General features: G+C 35.7%; 1 long non-coding RNA gene across 1 annotated transcript in view; it reads right to left on the bottom strand.

Moving 5' to 3' along the window:
• Nucleotides 1-1060: 1060 nt before the first annotated feature.
• LOC140603522 (uncharacterized) overlaps nucleotides 1061-21104 on the bottom strand; it is a 33469-nt gene continuing 13425 nt past the window's right edge. The window contains exons 3-4 of the long non-coding RNA XR_012006498.1: nucleotides 10763-10916; nucleotides 1061-1138 (exon numbers count right to left, since the gene is read on the bottom strand). This is a non-coding gene — a long non-coding RNA (uncharacterized lncRNA). The remainder of the gene's footprint in view (nucleotides 1139-10762; nucleotides 10917-21104) is intronic.

Genomic DNA, 21104 nt, shown 5'->3' with positions numbered 1-21104 from the left:
TGTGGACATGGGGTTGGAACAACTATATGCAGACTTTCAACTAATCCCAGGTTTGTAGCCCATCATCTTCTCACCACTCCTAACATTGGTTTTTCTGTCTATAGTTCTGCAGGAATATGTTGCTTCCTTCTGCTGAGTCCAAGCATTTATCCAAGTTGAGGTCTCCTCTAGGGTGCTGCATCTGTTACCACACTTCCATCTGCTTTTCTTTTTCCAAAGTTTTGTGAAATCTGTTATCCATGGACAGTCCTCTCCTATCTTACGCTTGGTTTAACTGTATGTTTCTTATTCATTAAGTAATTCATCAAGTACCTGTTTTGTTTGTGTGCTCTGAAAGACACAAGAGAACTTCAGGGGACAAAGACTCTGCCCCAAAGAAACTTATAATTAATGGAGGAGAAAAGACTGATACGATTGGTAGTGAGCGATGGACAATATTATATAGCACTGAATTATGGGCTCCAGTCTTATAGTGCTGTGGGAGTTCAGAACACTTGGAAGGAACTCTGAAAGACAGAAACATTTTGAACTTGTGGAAGAAAGAGAATTTCCTGAAAGTACATATCATTGATCTTTCTGGGTCTTTGCTCAGGAATGTGACAATTTTATGGAATATTAAGGAGGCTAACTGGCTAGTGCAAAGGTTAAATGTTGAAGAGTAGTAGCAACAGATCATCAGTGCTTTAGGGCTTAAACTTCATGTGATAGTAATGGTGATAACAAAAAAATGCAAGAATTTATATATTTCATGAAGGTTCATTTCTTAGAACTCTGTTGAACAGATAAGAAAAACAAAGTGCTGTTAATTTAATTTGTTTTGAGTAACAGAGGAAGGGACCCAGCAATCCATCCTGGGGATGTAGATCTCTCTGCTGTATAATCTGAGGTCCTTTCCAATGCATGTGGTCTAAGCCTAATTTCTGATGATAATTTACAGGTTTTGTTTCATTTATGTAAGAATTCTTGCACATACCTAGAGATGTTACTAGCTGAATATTATAATGCGTAATTGTGAAGCGGAGGCATGCTTCATATAAAGTTATTTTGAATCAAGTCTCTTACCAGCTTCATGGATCCATTCACTTGCTCATGAAGGCACTCAATATTTCATTCATTCTTTTCTTGTAGGTGCTGAATGCTGGGAATGCAAATATGAGTGAGCCAAAGAGCTCATTTTATGTATGTAAAGGGACAATATTCATGTTTCTTGGTTTTATATAACTCAAACAATAACTTAGTTCTTTGGATAATTAGGGTTATTTCTAGCCCATGCTAGTGTTTCTTCTTTTCAAAATTAATTAATTAAAATTCCAGTATAATTAATATACAGTGTTATATTAGTTTGAAGTGTACAATATCATGATTCAACAATTCTATATATTATTCAGTGCTCATCATGATAAGTATTCTCTCAGTCTCCTTATTTCTCCCACTAACTCCCCACCTACCTCCCCTCTGGCAGCCACCAGCTTATTCTCTATATGTGAATCTTGTTTTTTTGTTTGTCTCTTCTTCTTTGTTCATTTTTAGCTTAAATTTTACATATAAGTGAAATAATATGGTATTTGTCTTTCTCTGACTTATTTCACTTAGCATTATACCCTCTAGATCCATCCATTTTGTTGCAAGTGGCAAGATTTCATTCTTTTTTATGACTAATATCCTATATATACATACACGTGTATATAGGATATTAGAATATATATATAGATATAGATATAGATATCTGTGTCTCTCATGAATAAATAAAATCTTAAGAAGAAATTGAGGTAAAGATGGGACATCTGGGTGGCTCAGCAGTTGAGCATCTACCTTCTGCTCTGGGCATGATCCTGGGGTCCAGGATCGAGTCTTGCATCAGGCTCCTTGTGGGGAGCCTGATTCTTCCTCTGCCTGTGTCTCTGCCTCTCTCTCTCTCTGTCTCTCATGAATAAATAATTAAATTCTTTAAAAAAATTAAGGCAAAGCTATGCGACTTGTATACCACATCTTTATCCATTCATCTATGGATGGACATGAATTGCCTCCATATCTTGGCTATTGTAAATAATGCTGCAATAAACATAGGGGCTCACATATCTTTTTGAATTTGTTTTTTCATTTCCTTTGAGTAAATATTCAGTAGTAGAAATACTGGATCATATAATTATTTTATTTTTAATTTTTTGAGGAATCTCCATACTGTTTCCCACAGTGGCTGTACCAGTTTGCATTCCCACCAACAGTGCACAAGGGTTCTTTTTCTTCACATTCTTGCCAATACTTATTTCTTGTGTTTTTGATTTTCACCATTTTGACAGATATAAGGTGACCTCGTTGTAGTTTTAATTTGCATTTCCCTGATGGTAAGTCATGTTGAGAATCTTTTCAAATAACTCTTTACCATCTGTATGTCTTCTTTGGAAAAATGTCTGTTTATGTCTTCTGCCTATTTTTTAATCAGATTATTAAGGGTTTTTTTTGGTGTTGAATTGTATAAGCTCTTTATATATTTTGGATATCAATTCCCTAACAGAGATATCAATTACAAATATCTTCTCATATTCGGGGAGTTGTCTTTTTATTTCATTGATAGTTTCCTTTGCTGTGCAAAAGCTTTTTATTTTGATGTAGTCCAGTAGTTTAATTTTACTATTGTTTCCTTGCCAAAGGAGCTATATCTAGAAAGATGTTTCTATAGCTGCTGTTAAGGAGATTACTGCCTATGTTTTCTTCTAGGAATTTTATGGTTTTAGGTCTCATATTTAGGTCTTTAATTTAATTTGAGTTTATTTTTGTGTATGGTGTAAGTAAGTGGTCCAGGTTCATTCTGGCGCATGTAGCAGTTCAGTTATCCCAACACAATTTGTTGAAGAAAGCTTTACCCATGGTATATTTTTGCCTCCTTTGTCATAGACTAATTGACCATATAATCATGCTTATTTTTGGGACCTCTATTCTGTTGTATTGATCTATGTGACTATTTTTGCCATTATATTGTTTCTGTTTCATTTTTTCATGGAAGCCTAACTACAACCTGAAAAACAGAGTTCACTTTTCCATCTTCCTGATAACTCTCAGCAAGAACAACACTACGGTCAGGTATTAGAGTTAGCAAACACATCCGGAAAGTATTTTTTCCAAAATATTTAAAGATTTTTTTGGGATTTAGTAGAACCCAAGAGACAATGTATTCAGAACATTTTCCCTCTTGATTTTTAAATCCTGACTCACTTACATGTAACTCAGTGCTATGTTATCTTGTGAGAATGGTTCAATGTCCAAGATTTTTCTTGAGTTTTTGGCATTTACACTTTTGCAATCCTAACCTCCAAGTACCCCCACCCCACCCACTCCCATCCAACCAGGAAATCTATTATATTTACACAGACCTAAATATTCAAGTTCTGCTTAAAACCAAAAGTACAGAAAGTTTGAGGTTATAGGCATATGTTCATGGCCCTATTCTATATCTGTTCCTTTTAATGAATGAAGAATATTTCAGGAAAAAAAAGAAAGAAAGAGAAAGAAAGGAAGGGCAATTTCTCTCTACTGATGTTTTGGCACATATGTATTCTGCTGGATTTTTCTCACATGAAAGTGTGATCATGAAGACAAAGTAGGGCTTTTTTTTCCTTGAAGAATATGCTGGCATGGGTATTTTTATCAGAACCTGGGATTTCGTAAAAGTTATGCTGAATAAGAAGAAAGAGTGGTGGAAAGTTTCAGCCTCATTCTGTCTTTTCCTCCTTTCCATCCCCAAGGCAAGCGGGTGTGGGGGGAACCCACAGAGAATATGCAGCACATTCCAAGAGAGTTGATCATGACTGTGTTTGAGCAGTCCTTCACACATAAAGAAACACCTAAATTAACCTGGTGGAGCCTGTAGTTTCATATCCTTTTGCTTTCCAGTTGCCCCTATTATTACTACACCATTGCCACTGTCATTACTGCAGACATCGCACTGTTTTCAAACAAAAGCCTGGCTCCCATTTCCAAAAATGTCATAAGAATTAAGCTCTGTGTCAAATTTTAAGGAAACATTTTAAAATGAAAACTGCACAGGTTCAATCTGAACTTCATTAGTGGCCTCCTTAAAGCCAAACATAGTCTTTCGAGGCCTATTAGTGTGATCTGGAGAAGCTGAATGCCCGCATAGTTTCTTAGCGTCCAAAAATACCTCCCTCGAGCTGGCATCATTCCCTGAACTGTGTTGTTTGAGGCCTTTGCTGGGTCCAGGTAAAATTCACATCTTGTTTTTTTCTCTTGATTCTGTCAGCTAAGAGAAAATATAAGACAGCACTACCCTGCCTGGAGAATTAGCAGCCAGACAAAGGGCTTCTTTATTGGCAGGACTGAGAGTTTTTCTGCTTCCATGTAAGCAGAATGTCCTGATGTTGCCCTGTGGCACACACATTTACGGTTCCTTAATTAAAAAATGTACATTCCCTCATTCTATGGCCAAATACATAACAAAGGACTAATGGGAAATAGAATTCTTTATGGGGCCTGGAGGATATCTGCATCTTCCTGGAAAGGAAAATTTATGAAGGGACTTCTGACCCTAAGGCTAGAGGATCATATCCAGTGATGAATAGTTGAATAGCCTATTTCCAACTCTAATAGTATTGACTTTCATTTATTCATTAAACTAATGCTTATAAATGACTTCCTATGCACCAAACACCATCCTACGTACTGGGAAAATGATGGTGAGCTAGACAGACAAAATAGATTCCTCAAGGAACTTGCATTAGATTGATGGAGACAGACTCAGAAACACACATTTTTAAAAAATAATGCTTTGGGTAATTCCTTTAAAAGAAAACAAAATCAAGATAACACAGGATAGAAAATAATGGGGTGTGTATATGTCTAGTCGGTGTGACAGCTATTTTAGATATTGCAATCAGGGAAGGACTTCCTAAGGAGTTGGCATTTAAGAGGTTTCTAGATGCAATGAGAGAATGAACCATTAGATGATTTTCTTTGGCTAATGGCAAATTAGCAGAGACAACAACAGAATGGCAGTTCTGAGCAGAGAATGATTAAGAGGCTTGGCATATTTCCATTTCTACTGCAGCTAATTCACTGATCCCAGGAGAAGGATGAGAGAGGCAGGTTGCTTCAGCATGAACAATTCTGCTTCAGAAGTGCCTGGCTGAAGCAAATCCACTAGCCAACTCAAGATTTGTGAGAATAAATTATTGAAGTCCTTGAGTTTTGTGGTTGTTTTTAAAGCAGCATTACTGAGGCATTGGCTAATCAACACAGATACTTGATCATTTAAGATCTTGGAAGCCTTGTTAAAAGTCAGACATTCCTGTAAGTGTAATGGAAAGCCATTTGGATGGCTTTAAGCTAGGAAATGATATGAATTAAGTTTTTAAAAGATTATTATTTTAAAAGATCATCACTTTCTGAAGAATAGACTATAGGGAAAGAGGGCAATCGCTCAATTCAGGAGGTGTGATTCGAGGAAGATGTTGGTAGCCAAGGCACTCCCTTATTTATCAAAAAATAAAAATAAAAATAAAAATAGTAAACTCTAAATTCTAACTTAGAAACTTGGCAATTATATGACAGTGAAGTCAAAGGCATTAATTTGTTTTGTGTTAGAGATCTGTGCTTTACAACCAGTATGAGTGTTGCTGTAGCATCATCAGTCAAATGTAGTAGAGCTATTATCTTTTTTCAAAGGGGAAGTAAGGGAACTCAGAGCTTGAAATTAGGAAGAATCCCTTTGATAATAATTATAAGTATAAAAGGGACAAGTCAGGGCATGGAGAGAAAAAAAACCAAATTATTTTGTTGGGGTGCTATACTTTCAGACCTTAAAAACTATACAGATATAACGGGTAAAAAAGAAAGAACAGGAGAGAGAAAAAGAAAGAACCCACTTGGTCAGTAAGACAAGCTAACTCATGTCTACCTAATGTCTTTCTAAATAATCTTGAGCAAGTGGTAATCTCAGATCTTCCTCAGGTCTTGTTTACACACCAGAAAAATAGGATAATAATTGCCTAACCTGCTTTTTTTAGTTTATCCTGAGTATATTCATATGCTAAAGTACTGTAAAGAAAAGTATAAAGTACTCTATCTATGGAAAGTACAATTATAAAACTTGAAAACTAGTCAAGGACTTTGCTAGTGAAAGATAATTAGTACTATACATGCAAAAATTCCTGCTAATTTACTTCAAATGCTGTAATTACTGACATATCTAGGGAATTTCCATTTTTACTGAATATAGGTTAGAATAATTCTGAGCAAGTGTGAATAGCAAATGTCTGTTCTTATATTTAAATTTTGAGCTAATCTGTCCTAACACTGTAGCAGAAAATACACCAGACTTTAAAGGTGCTTTGCTGTTGTGGAGGTATTAGGGAAGTATTTGAATTGTTCCAGACAGTGAAATTTAAATGCTTTTTTTCTCTCTCAGAAAAAAAAAAAATCTACTAAAATTACAGATAATTCCCCAAGTCTAGGACTTCACCCACAGCACACATGAGTTGTCTGTTCTAATGTTGGTGTTATAAGAGAAACAATGAATAATATGAGCTCTCGTGCATGCTTTTTCAATCTCTCCTGCCCACTTCTCTATAATCCCCATGTCCTTTGAGGGAAAATTCTCCTCCACTTACAAAGACAACTGTAAAATCTTCATGTGAACTGACATTTTCTAAACCAAACTGCCCACTTATATTTTATCATTTGGTCAAAAATATTCTTGATGTTGCGTTCCAAATTAAACAAAAATGAGGCCATAAAAGTGGAGTAGTTGGGTAAGGCAGTGAGGACACTGTCCAGAGGAGTGTGACCCGGCCAGCTGGCTGTCCTTCTCAGGTAATAGGGAATTTTAGACTTGCCAGCAGAGGTGACCAAAAGACAGAGTGTGTTGTCTTTCCCTTTACTCTTTCACATCCACTAAGGTGGAAAGGAGTTCTTTATAAAGGGAGCCCACCCTCCAGTTCGGGATTTAGCCTCCCCACTTTGTACTGGATTCATGACTGTTATTGTGGCCTCTTGGCCTGTACAAGCTGACAGTGGACTCTATCATGGTTCTTCTGATGAAACAGCTGCAAGTCCTTCTTCTCCTTAGCTTTCTGGCCTTCATATCATCAAATGTGGGAAATGATAGATATGCCAATCAAATATTTCCCTGAAAGCTGAGATACTCACAAGTGCAGGTTTTGCCATGACTACTACCTCTCACTGGCAGCTGGAGGGCACCTAGGGTAGCACTCGATGGCTTTTTCTTTTAAGATATTAAGAGTTTAATACTCCTGTCTCAACTGAGTTATTTCTTGATTTCATGTTTGTTTTGACTTTTTTTTTTTTTGCCCTAATATTGTTTCTAGCACTTCATGAGCTGTGGCCTTTGAACTTTAGGGAGAATGTATGCACAATTTTATATGTAAATGAATATGTGTATTGTAGTAGATTGAGGATCAGAAAATTTCATCAAATTTTCAAAGAGATGTGATGCAAAAATGAGTTAAGTACTATTAGTCTTGCTAATAAAGGTGTCACTCATACAATAGCTCCAGGATGTTAGCCTTAGGCCATTAGGGCACCATCTGACTCACACTCCAATGGGATATAATAAAAGCTGGGGCAGCTACCCCATTTGCTCAGGGAATTAGTCCAGATGCCATTACCTAACTACTTTTAGACCTGAACTTTGTATGTGCCTTCAGATTTCACATTCTAGAATCCTTTAGCTTAGAAACTAGATATTCTTTTTAAGCATACTGCCTTATTATTGATAGATTATTTAACCAATTTATTGTTTTGATTTGAACCTTCTTTGTACCAATATCAAAAGAGGGGAAAGGAATTGGGAAGGGCTAGCAAGGGGGTGAAGGGAAAATGAGAAACTAGAAATGCTTCTTTTGTTTTTAATTAGGATTCCTTGATACTCCCTGGTTCTGAATCCAGAACCACAGATTTCAAGGTTCCAGGGCCTCTGACTACATGGGGAAAAAATTTGGACTTGTAAATTTTGGTGGTTCTAAGAATAAAAAGACGTTTAAGACCTATCTTTCAGCTACTACTAATTCAAAGACTCCATTCCAATCCTTGAAACCATATGGAGCCTGTTTCTTTCAATGTCTAACAGATGAAATGGGTTACTTTCCTCTCTTTGCTTGGATTGACTTGACTGGCCCCAGAAGGCATATACACTTGGTCTGGTGCTTCCTATTATCTGGTTTCCTGAAGATGATCCTTCCTTTCCAGGACTACTTGGACTTTAAGAAGGTTGTGTCTTGGCTTCTTCTCATCTTTGCTCAATCCTCCTCTTGAAATGCTTTATCAGACAGGATCTAACAGTAGCTCTCTTTCTGACCTCCTGAAACATGTCTATTTAGCACGTTATATTATCTTTCTTGATCTTCTCTTTGAAAATAATCCAGAGGATGGAAGAGCCCCAAATGCTTAGGCATTTCTTGCCTTTGGATATTCTAGAAATAAGCTGTCACTCATTAATTTAATTTCAACTTTGTTAAAAAAATTTACAAACACCAAAATGAACAAAGTCAGAATAATAATATTGCTGCAAAACTAGAAGGAAAATGAAAATGACTTTTTCAAATATGTATCACTGGAAAAAATAGAGTGAAAGTTTGGCTATATAACTTATACTCCTAAAGGAAGTGAGTCCTGTATCCCGTGTACTGACTCCTCTATCTCTGAAGGCCAAGCTAGAAGTAATTTCCATTTAGATTCTAGTTCTTATTCTGTCATGTTGACTATGGATTACCTTGGGGCTTAATTTTTAATTATTTGGACCTGATGATGTCTTAGAACACTGTAACTACTATAACTTTTGCATCTTTTAAATATCCTTTAATACAGAATCATTCTCTTCAACACGTAGACTTTGTATGCGCATTATAAATCATAGAGAAGGCATATTTTGTTATCTTCTGAAATCTAAAGTACTTTGTAAGAGTAGGCTATTTTTGAAGTTACATTATTTACAAGTTCCTAGGTTGCCATTGAGGACACTGAACCCTGAATAACAATTTGTTATCTATGCCAAAATGGCTAATTAGTGTCTAATCAAGAAAGCTAAAATAAGTAGTTGGTTCCCTTCTTTTTTTTTTAAGATTTTATTTATTTATTCATGAGATACACACACAGAGAAAGAGAGAGAGAGAGAGAGAAGCAGAGAGAGCAGCAGGCTCCATGCAGGGAGCCCGACATGGGACTCGATCCTGGGTCTCCAGGATCACACCCTCGGCTGTAGGCTGCGCTAAACTGCTGAGCCACCAGGGCTGCCCAGTTGGTTCCCTTCTTTGAGCATGTCTCATGTCTAAACTGTTCTGAATGAGTTTGGTTGCCTGACAGATGTCAACAGTGAGTGGGCCAGGTATCAGGCTGCAGTAAGAAAAAAGAGAGCAGACAGCTTAAAGTCTCAAATTGATCTCCTTAATTCAACCAGAAGCTTGCATCCAGACCTCATATCTGCTTCTCCTCATGAGGACCTAATATTCTGAAACCGAGGCCAGAGATTCCAAAATCTAAGAGTTTTGAAATCGTCATTAGTTCTTGATAATTGTTTGATAGTGTGTTCTTATCATAGAATTCTTTTGCTTTTCTCCCTTCCTCCTTCCCTCCCATCATCTCTTTCTCTTTCCTTACTTCCTCGCAGTCTGACACCTGTTCTTGACATTTTAATTTTCCATAGTTAATCTTATCTTTTTATGTTCAGGGAAAGGTTTAAGGACCTGTTTTAAAGATATATCATATCTGATCCAATAGGAAGGGCTCCAAGATATAGAAAACAAGGCTCAAAAGGCAAACTGGGGCCAAGTTTTGGTATACTTTTACACTTCTAATAAATAAATCTTTTTATTCTGAAAATCTATTTTTCCTTTAATAATTCAAATCTTTATTGCTCAAAATTCAACATCTGTAGGGATTCTCTGTTTAATTAGCTGTTTTTTTACACTGACCATGGATTTTTGTCTTCATATGAATTTCTCCTTTCTCTTTTCAGATATCCTTGCTGGTCTATCATATTCTTCTTTAGATCATTCTTCCTCCTAATACTTCAAAGTTGGAAATTCCTTTTACTTCAGATTTTTAGTAGCTGTATTAACTTTAAAATATTTTTTCTTAAATTTATTTTCCCTGAAGTCTAGTTCATGCGCTGATTACAGAGGATTTTTTTTTTTTTCGCTAATCCAGCCTTACCCCACTACATTTGTCATGGTCTTTCGTGTCTCCTTTACTCATGTCATTTTCTTCACTTTCTGTTCTTCTCCAGTTAAGTATAACCAACCTTACTCTACAGAGCAATTTCTTGCAACTTGCTTTCTCCAAAGATTCCCATAACACTCTTTACACTAGGATGGTAACAATTTTCGTTATGTGGCCTATTTCTTGCTTAAGTTTCTGTGGCTCACATGATACAGCGACTTTATTTACAGCAAACGTTAGAGCTGATTCTTCTCTATTATTCTTCTCCAATGCATGGCACAGAGTAGATTTCCAAAGTATGTACTGATTGAATACTTTAACACTGAATTTCCCTTTTTAAAAATTTCCTCATTTATTTATTTAATAATTACAATGGTATACTGATGGCTTATACTAGCTTGTGAAAGCTGATTGTTAAATTTTCTAGAATTTTATAAGCTGCTGATGCTAAAAATTAAATCATATAAATGTCATTAAATCAATTAAATTAAAAACAGAGGTAATAAATACTTAAAATTCATCACTATTTAATTATTTCATTATATTTTATTATTATCTATGCTCATGAGGTTACATCTATTGTATCAGTATGGTAGAAACACTATGTAAGGTATGCTACTGTGCATTTCTTCCCAAAAGTGAGATTAAAATTGACCGTGGTGGAAGTATTTCCATGGCAGACGTTGGCAAATGCAAATCAGGTCTTGGTTTATTGTTTTGTTGATTGTCTAGACATAAGAAAATGATGGAGAAAATGTTAGTAATGGTGTCTAAACTTAGAAGTGTGTTGTGTTTGTAGTTGTTCCAATGTGAATAGCACCAAAAGTTGAGGAAATATTTTTCCTGTATTCAAAACTACAATCTTATTCAACCAAGAGGTTTCTTACATAACTGATGAACAAGTGAAATTCCAACATACATCTTCACCATTTTATTTGTGTCTTATTCATTAACATAAATGAAATACCATCCTTCAGTCATGTCCAAACTATACTTACTTATCAACTCATCAAGTGGAATAATAGATTTGTCTATAGAATCAAGGGTTAGACAAAAATCAAAGAAAACATCCATTCTGTGAGAATTAATTGGCTACATAGAATTTAAAATAAATTCATGTATTTTAATATTTTTGTAAATTGCTTGCTAAACCATTTATATCAAGACATAATATATGTATATAAGTATATATATATATTTATATATGCATACTTTTTCCAGATTTTCCTCCATGTATACAGTATTCAACTACTCATCTTTTCTCCCATTTATTACCTAGTCCCATTTTCTTTTTGTTTCTTTAAGTAAGGTACTTCTGGGCAGCCTGGATGGCTCAGGGGGTTAGTGCCGCCTTCAGCTCAGGGTGTTATCCTGGAGACCCAGGATCGAGTCCCACATCAGTCTCCCTGCATAGAGCCTGCTTCTCCCTCTGCCTGTGTCTCTGCCTCTCTCTCTCTCTGTGTCTCTCATGAATAAATAAATAAAATCTTAAAAAAAAAAGTAAAGTACTGTAAAGCACTTCCATTTTCCTTATAATATTAACTATTAGTATACAGCCATCCAAGTAAAAAGAAAGCACTTGTTATGGGACAACGAAAAAGAGCTTCCAGAAATCACTATATTCATTTGCTGCTTCTGGCAAATTTCAATTGATTGGAAAGGGCAAGGGGCAGTGGAAGGTCCACACTAACATATTGCCGGTAATACATGGTTACTCTTAAAAACGACACATTTTTCAGCCTGCGGAAGAGATTTTTAAAATATAAAACCAAATTTCTTACTTTCCAAAAATTAGGCGAAAAGAACCATGCTTTTATAAATGAAAAACATTGTCTGCGGTTTTGTGCTGTTGGATTACATGCTGAAAATCACAAATGGGTGTTATAAAAGGCTTTTATTTTATAATATCACTGCTCCTCTATGTTCTTACTTCTGAATGTGTTTTCTTTCCTCTACCAGGCCAATGCTTGTTAATCTTGGCTGTAAAATAGAGTCATGGGAGTACTTTAAAAACAACAACAACAACAACAACAACCCATTTCCTAGGGTACGCCTAAGTATCTGCAACTTAAAAAACAACCTAAATAATTTTGACTCACAGCAAGACCTAAGAACCAATGTATCAAACAAATATCGGGGGAAGATATCTCTGGGCTAAGCGTGAGGGGTTCCATGACTATGCTCAGATTTAGAAAGAGGAAACAGAGTCAAGATTGCTTGTCCCAGTCTACTAGCATTATAGCTCCACCTACTGGGAGGACAAGCCTTATAAAATGAGTCTTCATTCCTTATTTTCCATAAATACAGTTGGTTTCTTTCAGCTGCTGGCAATATAAATTCAATCTTGATTAATAGCAACAACACAAAAGCAACAATTAGTTACCAAATACTGAATTTTATGAATTAAACAGAATTCCTAGTTTTGTGGCCAGGGTAAAAGGTAAGGCAGATTTGGATAAACATACCAATGTACTTCTTGAAACAGAAGATTATTTGAAGCAGGCATTGCATGCTATCTTTCCTTCATATCTCAACCTGGTATTTATTCCAAAGAATTCCAACCCATATTTACTGATGAATGAAACAATTTTATCACAGAAAAATAGTAAATAAGATAGAAACTTGCAGTTTGGCTCTTGACCTATTGAACACACCTTCTTCTTTAACAATCTGTTTTGGAAAAAGTACTCTAACTTTGACCTTTACTCTTTTGCTAAACATTAGTTTTGAAAGTTCTCCAACATTCAACTCCACAGTTGGAGGAAAGAAGAAGGGACAGTCCCTCTCTTCCCTTTTCCCTTGGGCCAGAACACAAGGGACTGATGATCAGAGTTGAATCAAATTCATTTACATCCAACAAGTGCCATACTATAGAAAATATAAAATAAAAATATGATCTCATCTCTTCCCTTAGAAAATGCATACTACCATTTATTATAAAAAGTAGTATAATGTAGTGGGGAAGAGCACAGGTTCTGACAACCAGGCTGCTTGACCTTTGACTTTGACCTCCAATCTGGCTTCATCATCAACTAGCTCATCCCAAGCAGTTGAATTACTTAATTACTGTATTACTTAATACAGGTGTGCCCTTGTTTCCTCATCTGTAAAATAAAACTGACACTGGTACCTGTTTCATAGAGTTGCTGTGAGGATTAGATGTCGTGATATTTTTTAAAAACTATGTATAGACCACTGCCTGGTACACAGGGCTAGATTTATTAGCAGTTTTCATTATATTAACCAGTGCTCACTTAGTTATATAATATGCCAGGTACTCTTAGCATATATTGCTGTATATTGTTTTAAAATATTGATTTTTTTCCTCTTATTTCACTGATTTGCTACACCCAATTCATTCAAGTTGCCTCCATTATGATTATTACCTCAGGGGAGACATGTGAGACTATAAATAATAAGTTTTGAATTGGATCCATATGATATTCATACATTGTGATTGGTTGGTAGAGGTTCCTCTTCCCTTGTCTTTTTATCGAGGATACCAGATTTTATGTTCTGTCTGGATTTTGCTAACTGTATCTCTGTAGTAGTACCATTTCATAGCTCCCCTGTCCCCTGTTTTTTTCTGAAATTTGTTAATTCTTACTAGAGAGTTGATAAGATTCAAATTCAATTCTTTGTTTATTTTTGGCAAACTACTTCACAGGTGGTATGATCTTTTTTTTTTTTTTTCAACAGGGGGCACATAATGTTTGGTTGTCTTGCTTGCTGTGTTGTTACCATTGATGATCACTACCTGGATTTTTTAGTATCAATGAGAGTGAAAGTTCTATCTTTTCTTCTTCATTTACTTATCTGGGAGTATTTCTTTAAAGAGAAAATTTTCCTCATTAAATATTTGCTTGATGTTTGTGTAGGAAGACATGATAAATGCTTTGTTCTTTTTCTTTTCTTTTGTTTTTCTGTTTTCAAAGTAATGAACAGTTCCCTAACATCCTTCAGGACCAATGAGGGTTCTTTTAAGATGAAAATGAATGTATGAATTTAAATGTAAATAAAATGAATGTATGTATCAATGTCTTCTAGCTATTATTTTTATTCATGTTCAAATTATTTCTACTGTCACCAGTCAGAGCTTCTTGAAGTTTGTTTTCAGATGTTTTAGACTTAAAATTAGTAGCCTTGATGGCCTTCTTGTTTTCTGGCATGGCTAGATGCTTTAACTCATATTGCATTTTTCTTTCTTAGATGTGGAATCAGCTATTTCTTCAAGGAGATCTGGTTCCTTGGAAAATAGTACAGAGAATAGTCAGGATAACAGGTATTCTCTTTGTCATTGGATTGTCATTGTTTTTTTTAAGATTTTATTTATTTATTTGTGAGAGAGAGAGAGTGAGAGCAGGAGCAGAGAGGAGGAACAGAGGGAGAGAGAGAAGCAGATTACCCATTGACCAGGGAGCTCAATGTGGGGCTTAATCTCAGGATCCTGGGATCATGACCTGAGTCAAAGGCAGATGCTCAACCTACTGAGCCACCTGGGTGCCCTGGGTTGTTATTGTTTGTAGGCAGATTTAATGCATGGATCTTAGATTACGTATATTTTTATTACATAAAAATATATATAAAATATAAAATTATAAGTTCATTAGAATATTATCTGGATCCTATCTTAGAGTTGTCTTAGCTTAGGCTGCTATAACAAAAAAGCACAGACTGCGTGGCTTAAACAACAGGAATTTATTTTCTCAAAGTTCTGGAAGCTAGAAGTTTGAGATCAGGGTGCCATAACTGGTGAGTTCTAGTGAGAATTCTCCCTGGCTTGCATACTGCTACCTTTTTGCTATGTCCTCACATGGTCTTTCCTTGGTGCATGGAGAGAGAAAGATAGAAAGAGAGAGGGAGAAAGTCTCTTTTTCTTCTTATAAGGCCACAAATCTCATCATGAGGGCTCCATCCCCTGATCTAATCTAACTCTAATTACCTCCCAAAGACTTCATCTCCAAATACCATAATATTGAGTCTTCAATATTATATTTCCAAAATTTGTGCATTGAACCAACCTATGAATTTTTGGAACACATTCAGCCTATAACAGAGCTACAGAGTTTTAATTAAGTTTCTTAATTTCATACAGACACCAACAAAATGATAGTATGATAACATAAATCTGAATTTATTGAAGATTGACCTTATTAATCTTAAAAATTAAAAAAAAAAATTCTGGTTCTCAATTACATTAACATAATTACTTATTTTCTGTAAGAAAAATCATTGAGCTTATTCTACTTTTTGTATACTTTCTCTACTCTCACATTTTGATTGTTGTAATGAATCTGTCATCCACTGGAGCATGTAGCCACTTCATGCTATATAACCTGAAGTTTATTCTAAAATAAACTTCTAAGCACATTCCTCAAGAAGTGTTTATGAGAACAATATTCTCTGAGTCCTTGCTTATTCTAAAAGCTTTCAGGCCTTTATAAAGTTTCAATTGGTGTAAAGTTCTTTGCTTTTTCCTTGAAAATCATAAATTTGGTGGTCACCTGAGGGGCTGGTTGAACATTTGACTCTTGGTTTCAGCTCAGGTCATGATCTCAGGGTCATAACATGGAGCCCTTCATCGGATTCTGTGCTCAGTAGAGAGTCTGCTTGAGATTCTCTCTCTCCCTCTCCCTCTGCTCCTTCCTCAACTCACACTGTCCCTCTGTCTGTCTGTCTCTCTCTAAAACAAATTTTGAAAAAGAAAATAAAAAATTTAATACTTCATTGTCTTCTGGAATAAAGAATTTCTGTTGGAAAATATGATGATGATATCATTTTCTTACCTTTATGGGTGTCTTGTCCCCTTGGCTGGATGACCAGGGCATTTTTCTTTTCCTTGAAAGAACAGTAGTAATTTTAGTAGACTGTATCTTGATATTAACTGTTTTGTGTTGGTTTTCCCAGGTATGAAGTATGTCATTTCAAAATTCAGTTTTAAATATTTTTTGCTGTTATTTCAAAAAAGTTTTTGGATGGGTTTTGATTTTTTGTTTTGTTTTTAGTATTTGTTGTATTCAACATTTTTTCTTTCAACTTCTATTATATACACTTAAACATACACATTTACATGTGAGTTAGATTTCATTTACCTATCTTCTAAATCTGTTCATTTTGGTTGAAGAGTTTTCCATATGATAGATCTCTTAAAGTAGTTGCCATTGTGTTTATTCACTCTTGTATTGCACCTAATTTTTTAGTCTTCATTTCTGAAGTAATTATTTCTTTTTTTTTTTTTAAGATTTTTATTTATTTATTCATGAGAGACACACAGAGAGAGAGAGAGAGAGAGAGAGAGAGAGAGAGGCAGGGACACAGGCAGAGGGAGAAGCAGGTTCCATGCAGGGAGCCTGATGTGGGACTCTATCCCGGGCCTCCAGAATCACGCCCTGGGCTGAAGGCAGCGCTAACCCTCTGAGCCACCAAGGCTGCCCTGAAGTAATTATTTCTATTATTCTAATTCGTTCCTGAGTTTTGTTAGCTTCTTCAAATCTTCCTTCTCTTCAGTCACTTCATTTTGGAGTTTTCCTTATTTAGATTTATGTTGTTTATCATACTGTCTATAATTTTATTGGTGTCTCTAAGAAATTTTTTAAGAAATTATTTCAAAACGCAGTATTACAGTGTATCTGTGTCTGATTAACGTATCTATCTGCTGTGCTTTTTGTCTAAAGGGACAATGTTCCTCTCCACTCACTTTTGTTTTTGCTATAATACCTTTGTTTTGAATTCCACTGTGATCTTTTTCACTTCAGGTGAAACGGATTTTTCTGAACTTTGAGGCAGGAGAAGTAGGCCACATTAGCTTCCCTAGCTCATAGACCTAGAGATCTCTGTTTTGTTGTTTGTTTTAGTACAGAACCACAACCTCCTCTTCTGGACAAACTTCTGTGCTAGTGCATCTAAGGTGGAACCTAACGAACTGCTCTCTATTTCATAAGGTGGAACCTAACGAACTGCTCTCTATTTCAGCTACTCTTCTCAGAATGGTCCATTGTGCTTTTGCTGATTTGGGGTTCCTCTATCTCATGAACATTATATGCCTATTTCCTTCCCCCTAATTCTTCTTACATAGATACTGATAAAGCAGTCAGGTAGTGGTTTGATTCTACAAGCTCATGTGAGTAGCTGGCCTCTAGTTTTGTGGTTGATGCTGTCTATGGATTTTTGGTTTTGCCATTGTTCTTGCTCCACATAGTTTTATGGGGAGATTTTCAGGAATTCAAAATCACCTCAGCTTGTATCTTCTGAGAATCTGCTCTGTCAATTGATTCTTACTGCTCTTATGTTGTACAGGGTCCTATCCCTTTTATTTTGTAGTTCCTGATCTTTTCTGGACCGAAAAGTAAGCTTAAATGTAAATCAACAGTAAAAAAGTCCTGAAAATCTCATGGAGAGTGCTATAAGCAAGCTACTTGCATAGTGTTAAGACTATGGATTCTGGAATCAATGAGACTAGGGTTCAAATCCTATCTGTCACTTACTGGCACTGTGATCCTTTTTTTTTTTTTTTTTAATTTTTTATTTATTTATGATAGTCACAGAGAAAGAGAGAGAGAGGCAAAGACATAGGCAGAGGGAGAAGCAGGCTCCATGCACCGGGAGCCCGATGTGGGATTCGATCCCGGGTCTCCAGGATCGCGCCCTGGGCCAAAGGCAGGCGCCAAACCGCTGCGCCACCCAAGGATCCCATGGCACTGTGATCCTAAGGAAATCATTTAACCTCTCTGATCCTCAATTTTCGTATACTTAATATACTTATTTCATAAGAATATCATGAGGATTCACATGCAAAAAAAGGAAATTTAATGAGCTAATATGATGGGTGATCTGAAGGTATCTAGTTCGATTAATTGATTAGCAAGGGAAAGGTTGACTGCCACATATAGCTCAAATATAGCAGGGATTAGTAATATCAAGAGAATCTGGAGATAGCAGTCCTGGCACAATCATTAGAATTCTTTCTGTGCTTCCCACAATAGTTTCAAAGTTAAAGCACCCTCAAATAACTTCATACATGGACCTGGAGGAGTGAGTGGAATCAGAGAGACTGGGTCAAATTCTAAGTAGTTAATGTGATAGGATGGTTGTGACACACGTGACATACTATCTGAGCATTTGTAAGCATATATAAGGGAGATTCAGAGGAGGATAAAGTCTTTTAAGATATGAATCAATGATTAACATGAAATTTAGACTACATCTACCTTCAAAGAGTACTTGTATAGAAGGATAGAAAATATTCAACTTATCTAATTTGGTTATTTATCTTTTTTGTTTTTCTTATTCTTTTCATTAGAGGGATCTGAGCATTCAAAGAGCCTCAATATTTCCCCCACCCCTCTAACTCCCATCTCAACACCAAAGCTCTTTCTTCACTTCTGGGAGATTTTGAAAAGTAAGCATCTCTCATTGACTTCAAAGAAAGACAAACCAGCTTTTTGGTAGTTAATCATTTGTGTCTGGTTATAATGTCCCATCAAGATCTGTTTAAGAAATTAATAAGGAGAATTGACTAGGAGAGGGGAGTAGAAGGATTAAGAAGCTATGATGGAAAAGTAGACAGAGAACTGTGGGTAGGAAAAATAAATGAGAAGACGTTGGCCCCAAAGTCTGGAAAACAATGCTGAAATATTTCTTTAAGGAGCAGGGGTAGAGTTTGAGAGAGAAAGCAACTACTGCCCAGCAACTTCCAGACTGATAATCCTAAAAAGACCACTTTAAGGGGCATGCAGTTAGAAATTACAAACACCAAGGACAAAACAACAACAAAAAGCCCTCCAAAATGTAGTGACTTAAAACAATAGCTATATTTTTTTCTCACCAGGTTATAGGTAGGCAGGTGGGCTATCATGATCAGTTCTCATGGCAGAGACAGGTTTCCAAGAGAAGAAAAGGAAATGTGCAAGTACTTTTTTCAAATATCTATTTGAGTGAAATTTGTACTTCCCATTGGCCAAAGTATGTCCCATAGTCAAGCTGAGCATCACTGAGGGAAGGCCTATCAAAGTCATGCATACAGAAAGATGGCAGTATTTAGATTTCCAGATGCCATTTGGAAGTTGACCACTCACTGTTTACACAACAAAGAGCCTTACCACCTGCACCAGCTATAGCTATTTGTACCAACTGTAGGATAGGTATAGCAATAAGGTGGGCATGGTTGGCATTTATATTTCATTTTCGCCCCTGGCTCATGATGTTTAAAGATTTTGGTTTCATGCTTTGGTTAAAATAATTTAGTAGAAAGCTAAACTATACTGGTAATAATATAATCCTTCAAATACATTCAAAAATTTATTTCATGTTTTTGAATAATTGAAAAACCTTAGTATTAATTAATTAGTTAATAGTTGAGGCAAAACTGCTTTATTAAGGATATTTGTCTTTGTCTTTCCATTCAGAGTAAAGCATAACAGGAGCTATCATCTTAAGCCAGCTTCATTTGAATTTAATAATCATATTTTCAATAATATACAATTTATAAGAATATGAAGTTTAAAAATTAAGAAAAAAAGCTTTAAAAGAGTCAAAACATAGAAAAAAGTTCCATCTACAACTAACAGTATGGATGGATGTTCATATAATATGTAATATTTAGTAAGAAAAGGTCCAGAATATTATATACAGTATGACATACTTTTTAAAACTTAAAAACAACAAAAACAAACAATATTTTAAAGGAATACCTATAAAATAAACCTTCAGTATTTATTTTTAAAAATGTAAAAAAAAAACTATTATTTATTTTTAGAGAGAGAGAGAGAGAAAGCACAGGCAGAGGGAGAGAGTCTTCAAGCTGACTCCCTGCTGGGCACAGAGCCTGATCTGGGGCTCAATCTCACCACCTGAGACTTTTTTTTTTTTAAATTCATGAGAGACACACACAGAGAGAGAGAGAGTCAGAGACAGAAGCAGGCTCCATGCAGGGAGCCTGATGTGGGACTCAATCCTGGATCAGGCCCTGGGCTGAAGCCACTGAGCCACCCAGGCTGCCACCACCTGAGATTTTGACCTCAGCCAAAACCAAGAGTTGGATGCTTAACTGACTTAACCACCCATGTGCCCCAAAACGTTTTTTTTTAAATTGAGGTGTAATTAACAAACCATGTTATATTAGCTTCAGGTGCACAACACACAGTGGTTCATCAATTCTATACATTACACATCAAAACTTTATTTTTTAAAAGCAAGGGAATGATATGCAAGGGATTCAGGGTAATAGTTACTTTGAAAGCTGAAGGGGAACAGGTTGAGGGGGAATCGTAGGGATACATAAATTATTGTTAAAATTCTAGTGCTCATGATGGATGTAGGAATACACAGGCCTAGTATTATTAAAAATATATTCATACATTGGTACCAAGGGGGGGACCATACAAAGATCCATGGTGAGAGTATATCAGGAACCAAAGATTATGAGTAATTCAAATCTGTAGGAGTATATATGTGTGTGTGTGTGTATTTATATATAAAGCAGCATTACTTAAAAGAAGGTTTAAATGGTGAAGAAAATGACTTAAATTTGAAGATACACAGTATGTTTTATATATATCTTCCTGCCTCTTTTTAAAATACTTTATTTTTCCTTAATGTTTTTGAAGAAATATATAAAATAGTCTATATGTAATAGCTTTGAAATTCATTGGTCTTTAATTGCAACAACTCAAACCATTAAGAGCAATGACTACAAACATTCCCCTTTTGTAATTTGATTCTATAAACTATCAGCAAAATGTGAATTTTATAACCATAGTTTGTTTCCACATTAGCTATTCTAAGACAATACTACACACAGTTTTCAAGATCCTACCATTTGGCAGTCATGGATAATGAAGTTATATAGTTTCGCAAGTTTATTTTTCTTAGATTTTAAAATAACAAGGGGAAAGACTTGGTTACTCTTCACTTGAAAC

Source organism: Canis lupus, chromosome 14, assembly GCF_048164855.1.
Source record: "Canis lupus baileyi chromosome 14, mCanLup2.hap1, whole genome shotgun sequence".
Taxonomy (NCBI): domain Eukaryota; kingdom Metazoa; phylum Chordata; class Mammalia; order Carnivora; family Canidae; genus Canis; species Canis lupus.
The sequence above is the reverse complement of the archived record's forward strand: the minus strand, read 5'-3'. Positions and strand labels throughout refer to the sequence as shown.